Raw genomic sequence first — 13,559 nt, forward strand, 5'->3', positions numbered from 1 at the left:
CCATCCAAGCCTGTGTTTGCCGCCGTAGAGTTACAGTTTGTGAATCCCAGTAGGCTGTACTGCTGCGAACTTGGTGCAGCGGAACGCCTAGGTACTCAAGAGGGCTACAGTTCCAGCATATACCACCGAAGTGGCTTGGCCTAGTTCCCCAATGACCCAACCAAAAGCCTTTGGATTTCTCTAAATTAAGAGCCGCGCCTGATACATCGCAGAACTGTTTAGTCAAGTTTAGAGCCTCGAGTACACTCTTTTTGTCAGAACAAAAGAGGGCGACATCTTCAGCGTAAGCTAAAACTTTAACTTCACATTGAGCCAGAGAGAAACCGCGGATAGCTGCGCTGTTAATTATACTGAGACAGAGGGGTTCCAGATATAGGGCAAACAACAATGGAGACAGTGGACATCCTTGACGAATAGATGCTTCTAGTGGTACTGGTTTCGTTAGCTCCTGATTAACAATAACCCTTGTATAGGAGTTCTTATAGCACAGCCTTATGCCTTTGAGCAAGACGTCACCAATATTTGCATACTCCAAGACCGCGAACAAGAAATCGTGCCGAACTTTATCAAACGCCTTAGCCAAGTCAATTTGAATCAGAGCTACTTGGCCTATCTCATCTGATACTGTCTCTAATACTGAACGTGCAATATGGATATGTGTTTGAATACTGCGGCCTCTAATACCACAGACCTGATGCGGACCTATCAAGTCCATAATGACGAGCTGCAGACGACTGCTAAGAACCTTGGCAAAAATTTTGTAATCAACATTGCAAAGGGAAATTGGACGATATCCCTCAACAGTTTTCAACCGATTAGTATCTTTGCTTTTGGGAATTAATATTGTGTGCCCAGAATAAAAAGTGGGAGGCAGGACACCCACATCATAAGATGCTTTGAAAACTTCCATCAAAACAGGCACTAGGCAAGGCGAAAATGTTTTATAGAATTCGCTAGTAATACCATCTGGCCCAGGAGATTTCTGGCTCTGCAGGGCAGAAATGGCTGATTGAATTTCATCCAAAGTGATAGGTCCCTTCACTATAGCACACTTCTCATCATCAAGTCGAGGGAAGTTTCCGAGCAAGGAACTGTAATCGAAACCCTGACTTGGATCTTCGCAACTGCCAAACAGCTTCCGATAATAGTCGAAGAAAGCAGCAAGAATACCAGGCGCATCACTGTATGTGCAATCACCATACTGAATTTCCAATATTTCCTTCGCAAGAGCATTCTCTCTTTCATCACTCAGGGCCCGACGAGAAGGTTGCTCATCAAGAAACCTTCGGGACCTAGATCGTATCAAGGCCCCCTTATATCTGTCTGTCGCAAATTGTTGAAGCTGTGCTTTTACGTTATTAATCTCTTCGAGATAGGCACCCGGGCTTACCCTCTCTAGCTCATGTAGCTCCGTTAGGGGTGCGCCCAAGCTCACGAAGGTGGTGTCTCTTCAGGAAAGCGATTCTTGCTGAGGCCTCAATTGCCAAGTTTTTGATCTCCTGCTTAAACAAGTCCCACTTTTAAAAAATGGAAAGATCACGGCGTGACCATACGTCCTTCAAACAAGTAGGTACAGCACGCTGAAAGATTTCGTCTGAGAGCAGACAGTTATTCATCTTCCACAACTCCCATCGAGGGTGAAGTACATGCCGAGTGTACTTTCCTATCTGAAGAGACACCATACAGTGGTCACTGAAGAAAATGGGCCGCACCCAGTAGCCAAACACACTTGCTAATGCGTCAACAGAAACGTAAATTCTGTCAAGGCGAGCATTAGAGGAAAACTGAAAATGAGTGAAATGTATACTGTCGCCTTTTTCCTGCCCCACATCCACAAGACTATATTCAGAAACCAAATCGGTAAGTAATGCAGCACTATGGTCGTATCTCTTACATACCACTGAACGGTCCTCATCCCTACAAACGCAATTAAAATCTCCCAACAATATAATTTGCGGTCCGTGCACAAATGTTCAACTAATGACAGAAAAAAAAGCCTTCTATCGCGCTGCTTTGTGGGGGCATAAACACAAATAATCCGCCACTGTACACCTGAAATTATGAGATCACAGCATATAAGTCGCCCCTCGTCATCTATGCAATAAGACATGGCTGTCATCTCTAGCGTGTTCGCCAGGAATAGCATACAACCTCCGGATAAGCCTCTCGCGTGGCTAACAATAATGCTGTATTCCGACAAAAAAGGCTCAAGAGCAGCTGCTGTCTCTTCATCAGAGGACAACTTTGTTTCCTGGATAGCGGCTACACACACACTCCATTTCTTTAAGAGATGCCGTACCTGCTGTTGCCTCCTACGATTACGCATACCCCTAACGTTAAGGGTAGCGACTTGATATGCTGCGACGCTCGCCATTTTGGTGCCAGTCTTAACAAACGCCATCCCCTGGAATGTGGTGGCCCGCCGCCAAATTCGCGCCTCTCGGGCAGACATCGCCCTCCTCTTTAACACCACCCTTCCCGTGGCCTCTACACATTGTGCCTTCTGGTTAGCGCCATCGATACACACCTCGTCAGCATCTGCAGGACGTTTCAAAGGTGCGGTGCTGTCCATGTCTTCCTCTGAGACAGCCAAGGCCTCGGCCCACGAACCCGAGGGGAGCACATCACTCGCTGCCACACTGACAGCCGACAGAGAACCTGACACGCCAGAGATCGACGCCACACACGTCTCACCGTTAACCTCCAACGACGAAGCAGAATCAGCATCAGTGGAGGATCGGCGAGCATTCACTGGCTGTATCGCCTCGACTGACTCCGCAGGAGGCATATCCGGACGTTGACCTGTGGCAACGAGGTGTTCCTGTGCAGCAAGCACAGCAGTCTCTGTAACACTCACGGGGGGGCCCGGGTCCGGCGGTTTTCGTCCTGGAGGCGTGGATGCTAGATGGCCAGTCGCTTCATATTCCGTGTTGTTTTGAGGTGTTGAAGTCTTCTGTTCCCCATCTATTCGATGCTCATGACTTAGTTCTCCGGTCACGTCCACAACCTCAGACACATCCATGTGTTCTGATGCCACGTCATCTTCCCGTGACCACTGGCCTTGACGCAGCCTGTCAGCGTAACTCAAGACACAGTTCTCCGCAGTATGGCAAAAGCGTCGGCACTGAGTGCATCGAGGCGTGCGACACTGGCGCCGGACATGTCCAACCCGGCTACATCGGAGGCACAGTGGAGGTCTCCCTGGGATAAGGACTAATGCCTGCACTCCATAAACATTAAGTGTGTGTGGAATGGTGCTAGCTGACACTCCATCCTTGAGTGTGAGGGAGAGTTCACGGTTCGCCGTTTCCATATGCTCCATCCCTGGGCACCGCCACTTTTCACGCTCCACAGATTGGACCGTGCCATAAGGCTCTAATGCTTCCACAATCCTCCGGTGTTCCATATAGCGGGAAAGCCAAAGGAGCTTAACCTTGACGTTCTTAGTATCCGGGTCAAACACCATGCCCCGCAGTCCTTTGACAGGAAACTCCGCTTTGTTAACAAGCTTCTGTTTGGAAGAACTACTCTCGCAGGTAACCATCCACACGTGGCTCATTTGGTATTGACCAATGCACAAAATTTCCCGGAGATCCAATATCTGTGCGAGTGCGTCACGGAAGTCAGGTGCTCGGTACGGGCGACCCTTAAGGTCAGCATGCAGGAAAACGGTATTAAGGACAACATTACCGGTTGGCAATCGGGGAAGGACAACTTTGTACGAGTCTGTAGTGTCCTGAGACGTCGGTAGACCTCGGCCAACGGCCGATGCGCTGTTTCCAGCATGGAGCATGTTGAAGCACAGCCACTCAGAACGGCTTCTTCCTCTTCTTCCAATACCAACGGGCCCCGCGCAGAGCAAATATAAAAAGCACGTACTTGTAAGATATAAAAAATCCGGTTCTACGGTTTCGGTCGGTTTTATTGCTGTGCCGTGAGTCCGTACAGCTGGTTAACATCCTATTCTCTATTTTGCAGCAGTGGACGGCAATGAACAACTGGCGCTAGCGAAATAGACGTGACTGGCGGGTTAGTTTTGAGCGCACAATGATACCCCATATATCCTTGGATAACACTGAGTATCGTTCCACAGGAAATAATATTCGCCGTAAGAAGCCCATTTATTAATAAACCCGGAAAATGTCTGCTCAATTTTGAAAAAAATGGAAACGGATAAGTCCGACCCCTCATTAGTAACGACAATTTTAGTTTTACGGCGTCTCAATGCAAAATGGCCAGCCCTGTTGCCCGGTCACTCTAACATGATCTTGTTTTCCTTGGTTTCGTGAATCATCTAATTCGATAATATAATGATCCCACTAGTAGCGTCTGAAGCTCTTTCATTTATTTCTAGCGTTCGTCACGTGAACTGATGCTATATATTGTTTGTTTCCTCAGGAAGATAATTATTCAATTTTTAACAATTGCCTGTATCATGTTTCTCATCTTGAACTCAGAGAGAGAGAGGGTTTATTGATAGGAAAGGCAGAAAGGCTGGCCTGAAAAATAAATATCTGGCCTGCTACTCTGCTCTGGGGGACGGGAAGAGGACATAAAAGAAGGTCACGATGGAGGACGATGATGATGGGAGGAGGCAGATGAAAAACTGCTTTTAAAAAAAAACAAGGCACACTTTCTGACATCACAAACGCGAGACAAGGTCCGTGCCGCTCAAAAAGCGTGAGAGCGCTCGTGTTGCCTTTACAGTTCTAAATCTATCTGGCCAAGCGCCGAGGATCATATCCTCAGAGAGGAGCGATGTGTCCATAGGCTTCAGAGCAGATGCGAGTATGAGTCTTTCACGTGCATACGCTGGACACGCCACTAAAACATGTTCTACAGTCTCTAGCACGCCACATGTGGTACATTCCGGGGAGTCCGCTTGTCCTATTAAGTGCAAGTATTGGCGCGTGAATGCCACGTTTAAACGTAGTCTACGGATAACGCATGCAATAGGGCGAGGTATTCCGCGAGGAACTGAAAAGGTCATCGTCGGATCTAGCCGATTAAGGGCGATGTGGCGGGTGTCTGGCAGGGCCCAGTACATAGCCGTCGCCCTCCTCATCAATTCCGAAAGGAGAAAAGTTGTGTCCACTATAGAGAACGGTACAGCTGTACGCAGGCCACTGCTGAAGGCGCTCCTTGCTTCAGCGTCGGTGGTCTCATTTCCATCGAGTCCGCAGTGTCCGGGGATCCACTGAAACACTATACGGTTGCCGTTTCCCTGAGCAAATGATACGAGACTAATGATATCAAGAGCCAGAGCTTGGTAGGCTGTGTGGCGTAGGAAGCATCATAAAATGTGTAGCGCAGGTTTACAGTCGGTGAAAATACACCACTCCTGAGGCGGTTCTCCGCAGATGTGGCGAATCGATGCCCGAAGGCCCACAAGCTCTGCAGCGGTTGAAGTAGACTTGTGTCCCAAAATGAATCTGCGGGTTGTCTGTTGTGCAGGGATTGCGAAAGCTACTGTTGATGCATTTGGAAACGCAGATCCATCCGTGTAGACGTGCACACATTTGTGGTATTCTGATCAGATGTAGGCAAGTGCGAGTTGCTTCAGTCCGCTAACCGGCATTGCAGACTTCTTGATTATGCCAGGGACAAGCAGGCAGACTGAAGGCTGAGCCATTACTCATGGGGGCTGCAAGGAATGATGCGGCAGGGCATAGTCTGATGGCAATTCGGAGCGATGGAAGCGCAGTGCGTGTGCAAAACTGCTGTCCGGTCGCTCATCAAAAATCTTCGTCAGCGGGTGACAGCGGTGCCGTGTATGCGCACGTAAATATACACGAAGTGGTTCGTGTGACAGGTATACCGATATTGGGCACGCACGAGATTCCTCAATCGTGCCTTTTTTCGATGCACAACGTGGTAATCCGAGGTATATCTAGAGCGCCTGTGCTTGGACACTCTCTAATGTCCGCAAGCAGGAAATACTCATGTTAGAGAGTAGAGGAAGGCTGTAACGAATGTAGCCAATAAAAAGGGTATAGTAAAGTCGAAGCAAGGAGCGCTCCGTTGGGCCCCATTTAATGCCTGCCACAAAGCGAAGCACATGGCAAAAAAGAGTGAGTCTTTTCTTTAGCATGTTTATATGCCTCGACCATGACAGACCGCGGTCAATGATAATGCCCAAAAATCTGTGGTGGGAGACGTATGGTATTGCAACCCCTTGAAGAGTTACCGGGTAGTGGCAGACAGACTTGCGCGTGAATGCGACCACAGCACATTTTTCAGCTGCCAAGTGCAAACCCTGACGCCGTAGGTACCTTGAAGTAGATGACACGGCACGTTGTAATCTCGCACGCATTTGCGGACGTGTGGAACCCGACGCCCAGATGCAGATATCATCAGCATAGGCACTGATGTGAATGTTAGTGGGAAGTTGATTCACCAGTCCAATCAATGCCACGTTAAATAGGGTTGGGCTAAGAACTCCTCCCTGAGGAACTCCACGGCAAACTTGATGGCGGGTAGTCTCCCCATCAGGCGTAGACACGTAAACAGACCGGCCATTGAGGTAGCTCCCAATCCACGAATTCATCCGGCTGCCAACGCCAATGTCGTCAAGGGCATCAAGGATGGTGTCATGAAGTACATTATCGTAGGCCCCTTTGATGTCCAAGAAGACAGCAGCGACGAGTCGGCGACTACGTTTTTCATGTTCCACTGTCGATAAGAGGTCGAGTACGCTGTCAATCGAAGAACATCCCCTCCGGAATCTTGCACTAAGATTTTTCTTTTAGTGCTTCAGTTTGGTTGCCCTTCCATAATTATTCATAAGCATTGTGTTTTGCTCTCCGAATCAATTTTTAATAAGTAGCATTTGAAGTTTTCAGTAGATAAGTATTAATACCAAAAGCGAGATGGCACGCAGTAACCTGACCTCAGCTGTTTCAGCAAAATCATGTGAAACCATCCCACCCTGGCTACTATGATTCATAAATCCCTTAGGAATACGTCGAAGCAAGACTAGCCCTGATGTGAGACGGTATCCATAGCACGCGTTGGCAAATTATACGTGCGCGCGCTTCTTGTAGTAGCACGCTCGGCAGTCCACAAGACCGCGAGGCCCCGGCACAGGGCTCACTGTAAAAAAAAAAATAACGAGGGGCCCGTCCGGGATTTGAACCCGGGACCTCTCGCACCCAAAGCGAGAATCATACCCCTAGACCAACGGGCCACATGCTGTGCAGATACAAAAGCGCGTACATGCGTAAGATATCAAAAATCCGGTTCTACGGTTTCAGTCTTTTATTCCTGTGACGTGAGTCCGTACAGCTGGATAACATTCTATAGACGTCGCGCCTGTTTCGTCTCCCTATACTTCTGACGTAAGCTCTCTTTCATAATTTCACAACCCTCACATCATGCAAGAAAAGCCATAAAGATGTGGTCAAAGCAAGACCTAGAAGGGCACAGATACGAAGCTATTCCAATTCCCATGAAAACTTAACCACTGACTCTAGCTTTTAGTAGATCAAGGAAGCTTGACAAGGAACAGCTATTTACATGTTGAAGCTGAGAAGTACAAAGGCGATAGAGATGAAGGGAACAATGTAAATCCCAGAAAGGAGGTCACGGTCGGAGCCAGCGGGAGGACGTGACTGATAACAGGAAGCACACACCGGAAGTCAGGAGACAGGGAGGGAGTACACAAGTGCTTAGAGAGGGTGACTCAAACAGGAGGAGCACCGAAACTATAATGGAGCGAGTAATGACAGATAGGCGAGCATCCGTCGGGGCTTTGCCAGAGAGGACAATGAACGCAGTGCTAAGAAAGACGAAAAGCAAATTGCCGCATAGTGTTGCAGGGCGTAACCAGGTTATGGAGCAGCGGGACAGATTGAATTACACAGAGACGCGATGAAGGTGCAGGTTTCTATAGAGAAAAAAGACCAAAAATGGGAATCTTATGGAGAAGAGAAACTTGACAAATTCTCGTCTATGCAAAATAAACTAGTCCACTGATCTCTCGGTGGCGGAATTTCGCGATGCAACTGAATGTGGGCACTGAAAATTATAGAGCCATATATGCTGTCTGGGCAAAAATAATGAAAAAAAAAAAGCTGGAACAGGATCCCAGATGCGGAGGATGAATATATAGACGAAGACGACGCTGTTAAATGCATTACATCAGTTATAGCTGAATCCTTTGGAGCGATGATAAGGTAATCTCCTCGGAGATGGAAACAGCACACAATAGCACAACGTAAAGGAGCTTAGAACTGACCTATATTAACTCGAAAGAGGCGGAGGCAAATATTCTTAAATGGACAACCGCAGGGGTAAAAGAAATTCGAGCCAAGCTGAATGGTGCACTTGTGCCAAGCCGCAAGAAAAAGTTGATAAAGGCATTGAAAAATGTCAACAATAATAAGGAAATTCCGGACACCTGTCGACAGAGTAAAATGAATTTTTTTTTATAAAATGAAAGGTAACATGACGAATATCAAACCCTATAGACCGATTACGAAAACATCTGTTTTGTACAGGCTGGCAATGCAGGAAATGAAATAAAATATGAAGAGATTGGTAGAAAGTAGTAACATTTTGGAGAAGTTCAGAGCGACAAATTACGACAAAGGTATAGCTAAGTGCGCGCGTTTTCTTCCGGTCTCCAGAAGATTACTGACTGTAATATTCAAGTCATACTCTGCGCCTATACGTGGTACGGGTGAGGAAGTAAGCTATGCACACACAGGAGTTCGGCGAGCGGTGTTCGCGTTAAGAACAAGACGCGCCGGTCATAAACAGGACTTTTCTATTAAACAAACCTTCATTTTCTGTAACAATAAGCGACCCAGTTCTAAGACGGCATAATATCAGAAAGTAATGTAAACGAGTGCCATTTTTAAGCTTTTACTAAGTGCCGCTGAATATACCCCTTAAATTTCGACATTGTTACCCAGCGTGAAAAGCTAAAGCATATTTTTCTCTGTAATGCCTGCAGCTGAAGCAGGCCTGTCCAGTACTTATCCACTCCGCCATTAATTTTCTATATTGCTCTGTTGTCAAATACTTCCGTTTCTAAAGGAAAAATTGTGAAAAATTCTGCAACTCAAGCTCAAGTCTATTTGTAGTCCTCGTAAGCTCTGAAGAAGGCGGGTTTTAATGCGGCGATGTTTTTAACGGCTGCATTTTCAGATATTCTTGTTCGAAAGTTTGCATAAATTATTGCATTTTGCCTAACTGTAAAAATTTGTATCTGTATGATTTTGTACAGCTCTAAACATGGCCTGTGTACCCTTGTTCTCGTGTTTTGAAGAAGAAACCAGTCGCAAGTACCTGAATCTATCTACCAGAGCCTGTACATGTTGTTGCGAGCAGTCATAAAGAAAGCAGATCCCAAGTCGAATAAGGTGTGTATGAAGGTGAAATATGAGGTCCTTGTAGACAAGCAACTGAAATAAAGAGAGAAAAAAAAACTTCTGAGATGTCAAGAAGGAATCTGTTCTTTAAGTGGCATGACTCAGAAGAAAGTGCGTTTTCACGCGAATGTTTACTCTAGAATTGAATGTAACGTAAAGCAGCATCTCGGGTATAAAGTCTTTAGAACACAAGCATTATGCAAGCGGGTCGACTGGGATAAGATGTCGAAGCAAATTACAGATTCGTTCTAGTTCAGATTGAGGCCTTCCAGGTTTGTTTGGGTTGAGCTAGGACATAACTTTCTTTTTCTTCTCCAACTTGCTCATCTAATTAATTTTGGATAAGAGTACCTATCAGACGTCTTCACCAAACTTCTTAATGTCACTTGCGCATCGGTCACCGGCAGCTTCATAAAACAACTGCAACGTCTTATTGCTGAGTTGTTGCGGGCATCAATTAGAGTGCCCTTAGGAAATCCGCACCTCACTGACCTATCATGGAAATACTAATTAAATTCATAAGGCAAAGCCTGATGCACAATGAAATATTTAAGCTTTTTGGAAAGTTTTATCATTCAAGCTATATGTTGAGGAGGAGGCTGCCTGTGGCTCGCCAATGTACTCATTAACATTACTGGTTCAAATATTCGTAACCGCAAGACATAAAGGTTTTCGTTTTGTAAGCAGTATACGGTAAGCTGAAACAATATTTGCGCAAGTTTGAAGACATTAAAGGCCGCAATATATTTCTCGTTTCAGGACCAACGAAGAAAGAGCGGTAGAGAAAAATTTGTGTGGGCAGTTAAATAAGAAATAAAAATAATATTGCCGAGCCCGCACATAGCTCTAACGACGAGCTTGTTCTGCTGTTGGTGCAGTTCTTCAGCGAATAAAGAAAGGAGGAGAGGCGTCTGCAACGCTATCTTCTGGCATCTCCAAGCGCCGTATGTTTGTGCAAGAGCTCTAATATGACAATGTTTTCACGTGGTGGTGACAACAACGTGGACGGTGGATGAGCAGATTGAAGTGGCTCTTAAACGAGCTCGTTCCTGCGCTGACCCAGCGGCGGCGATAGCAAAAAAATGTGCTTGGTGGTTGTCGGAAAACGAATCCTTGCTGCTCTCTGCCGCGCTGTATTTAAAGCTGGCAAACAGCCTTCGGCAGAAGTCAAAGGTTATTATGGTGATCTCGAACAATCTAAAAGACCTGGCCCAGCCACCTGGTCGCTTCTCGCATTGCAAACGAAGTTATAAAGCTGCGTCCCAGCGGCAAGAACAAACATTAAAAACATTTGAAAAGTTTGAAAAGTATTTATTTGAAGTGTGTTTCATACACTTCAGGAAGGAGGCCAAAAGGCGTGGTGCCTGACGAGGGCCTTCCTCCCTGGGGGTAAGCAAACTGCACTCGGCACATACACACACAAAATAAACAAATACAATAAATGTAGCGGTCGCCATTACACTTGCTGGCATGTTAAAAGAAAAACAAAGGAAAAACTGTACAACAATGTTAAGGTATCTTCGAAGTTGTTAAGATGCGTGCTGTTGGGTTACAGGGAATTATAAAAAGGAAAAAAAATATATATACAATCATGTTGACTGTTATCAATTTATAATATGTCACAGGATGTACCGGTTAGTCATGAAGTCAACAGTGCAATCACTTTTCTCTTGTATATTTTTTGAGTTCTGCATTGATGGAGGAGGTCATGAAAATTTCTGTTTTCATTCAAAAAGGTAGTCATCTGATATCTAATCGTTTGGAATCCGTAATTTGTTCTTGATTTTGGTGCTCTTATTGTCATGTGTCGAAGGGGATATGGGTTTTGCGGTACTTCTGGTGTTGCACAAAAATTAGTTTCAAGATGAAATCTGTTATATGTTTCAAGTGCTAGCCGAAGAGTTTTTAATTGAAAAATTGTCAGTAACCCCAAGCTGTTCCACCACGAGTTAGTGCTATCCAAGTAGCCTAGATTAGCAATTGCTCGTATGGCCTTTTTCTGTAGTAAAAACAAAGCATTTAAATTAGTCTGTGTTGAGTCTCCCCATATCAGTAAACAATAGTGAAGATGTGAATGAATTAAACTGAAATAAAGTTGCTTTTTGAGCCATACTGGCAATAGAAGTCTAAATTTATTTAGAAGGCCCACTGATCGCGAAATTTTTTTTCTTACTTGATTAATATGGTCAGTCCACAACAGGTGTTCATTAAATATAACTCCAAGGAATTTTATTGACTGTACTCGTTGTAAAATATTCGAATTGTATAATATGATTGGCTCATTACCTATGACTTTATTTTTAGCTCTGAATATTACATACTTCGTCTTCGTGATGTTTAGTTCTAACCTGTTGGCCCTCAACCATAATGTAAGGTTTTCTAGCCAGAGATTAGCTCTACATTCTATTGCTTGTAAACTCGCGTCATGAAAGAAAATATTTGAGTCGTCAGCGTATAAAACTGTTTCGGAGGAAGGAAGAATATTAACAATGTCATTTATGTGAACTAGGAATAGAATAGGACCCAGTATTGAGCCCTGTGGCACACCAGTGCGTATAAGGCCGTGGCTTGAAGGTATGTCGTTAATCATTGTGAATTGTACTCTGGATGATAAGTAGCTCTGAATAAGATTAAGTGCGGAACCTCGTATCCCATAGAATTGTAATTTGCGCAGTAAAATTTTGTGACAGACCGAGTCGAAGGCTTTTCTAAAGTCTAAGAATAGTCCAAGTGTAAAAATTCTGTTTTCTATATTGTTAATTATTTTATCCTTTATGTGAAGTAAAGCTTTTTCCGTAGATTTCCCTTTCTGAAAGCCATATTGTTCTTTCGCAATAGCTCCGATCTTAATGAAGTACGAAGTAAGGCGGGTATTGATGACTTGTTCAGCAATTTTTGAGAAGACCGGTAAAACGGATATTGGGCGATAATTGTTAGGATCATTATAGCTTCCTGTCTTATGTACCACACAAACTCTTGCTATCTTTAATTTATCTGGAAACCTGCCTTCTTTGAGCATTTGGTTGCATATATGGGACAACAAAGGTGCGATAATATCAGATACGGCTTTTACTACCTCACCCTTGATGTTATCAGCTCCAACGGAGCAGTTATTTTTTAGACGTATTATATACGAAGAGATTTCGGCTGTAGTTGTTGGGGAAAGAAATATCGAAGGCTTTGGTATGCCTTTAAGATATGACATTGGATCAGTGCATGTTGTTTGCGCAGACTGATTGTCACCAACCGTCAGGAAGTGTTCGTTAAACATGTCTGATAAGGGACGACCTCTGAGTGGAACGCCATCTACCACAATCTCTACTGGAGTTGGCTCGGTTCGTTTTGATACTAAATTGTTGTATGACCTCCATATCTGATTAGGGGCAAGTTTATTAGCGAACGCTTTTGCGTAATATACGTTCGAATAGATGCGTGCAAAGCAGTCAGAACAGAGATTCCAAAACAAAAAAAAATTAGCTAGAGCTCTCGGAACTGCAGTAAACATTAAACTGCCCGACCTTTCACGACACCATTTAATTTCACCTTCCCGAACTTCCCGAAACGTGCAAACTTTTCTGTAAAAAGAAAAAAAAATGTTTTTTTTTTCTACGTCTTTATTTCTGCATAAAATAGGCCTAGCCTTGCGGCAGAAATGAGGGGCTTCATTGGGGTGGAGGTGGGGGAGGGGGAGGAGGGCCGGTCTCCACTTCTTCTTCGAAGTGGGGTGGTCCTGTGGTCAGCTCTGCGAAGAAACGGCCAGGCCCTTCTTCTTCCTTGAAGTATAGAAGAAAAGCCCGCCAGAGCCGGAGTGCGTCCGATGATCCGATGTGTAATGGTGGATCGACCCATTCCTGCAAGGTGCCAGGTCGGTGCCCGCCCAGGGACTGAAGTGCTCGCTCCCGCACCACGTCAAAAGCAGGGCAGCGCCACAAAAGATGTTCGGCCGTGCCTCTGGCCGGGCATGCCGGGCAATGAGGGGTGGGGCATGAGTGCGGGTTGATGAGGTTGAGCTTTGCTGGCGACAGAAGCTGGCCAGTCTGGGCGCGGCGGAGGAGTACCGCCTCTACCCTTCGGAAAGTTCTAGGTGGGCGGCGGTATAATTGCTCAGGGTTCGCCACGTGCTGGAGGATGCGGCGGCGATAGCATTGTGCGCGATGCCATGTCTCGGCCCTATCCATAGGAGGT

At 45.5% G+C, this 13,559-nt stretch overlaps 1 non-coding gene across 1 annotated transcript; it reads right to left on the minus strand.

The window, feature by feature from the left end:
• Nucleotides 1-7,114: 7,114 nt before the first annotated feature.
• On the minus strand, nt 7,115-7,186 carry TRNAP-UGG (transfer RNA proline (anticodon UGG)). The gene has a single exon. It is a non-coding gene; the product is annotated as a tRNA-Pro (tRNA).
• Nucleotides 7,187-13,559: the final 6,373 nt, after the last annotated feature.

This window comes from Amblyomma americanum, chromosome 1, assembly GCF_052857255.1.
Source record: "Amblyomma americanum isolate KBUSLIRL-KWMA chromosome 1, ASM5285725v1, whole genome shotgun sequence".
In the NCBI taxonomy this organism is placed as follows: domain Eukaryota; kingdom Metazoa; phylum Arthropoda; class Arachnida; order Ixodida; family Ixodidae; genus Amblyomma; species Amblyomma americanum.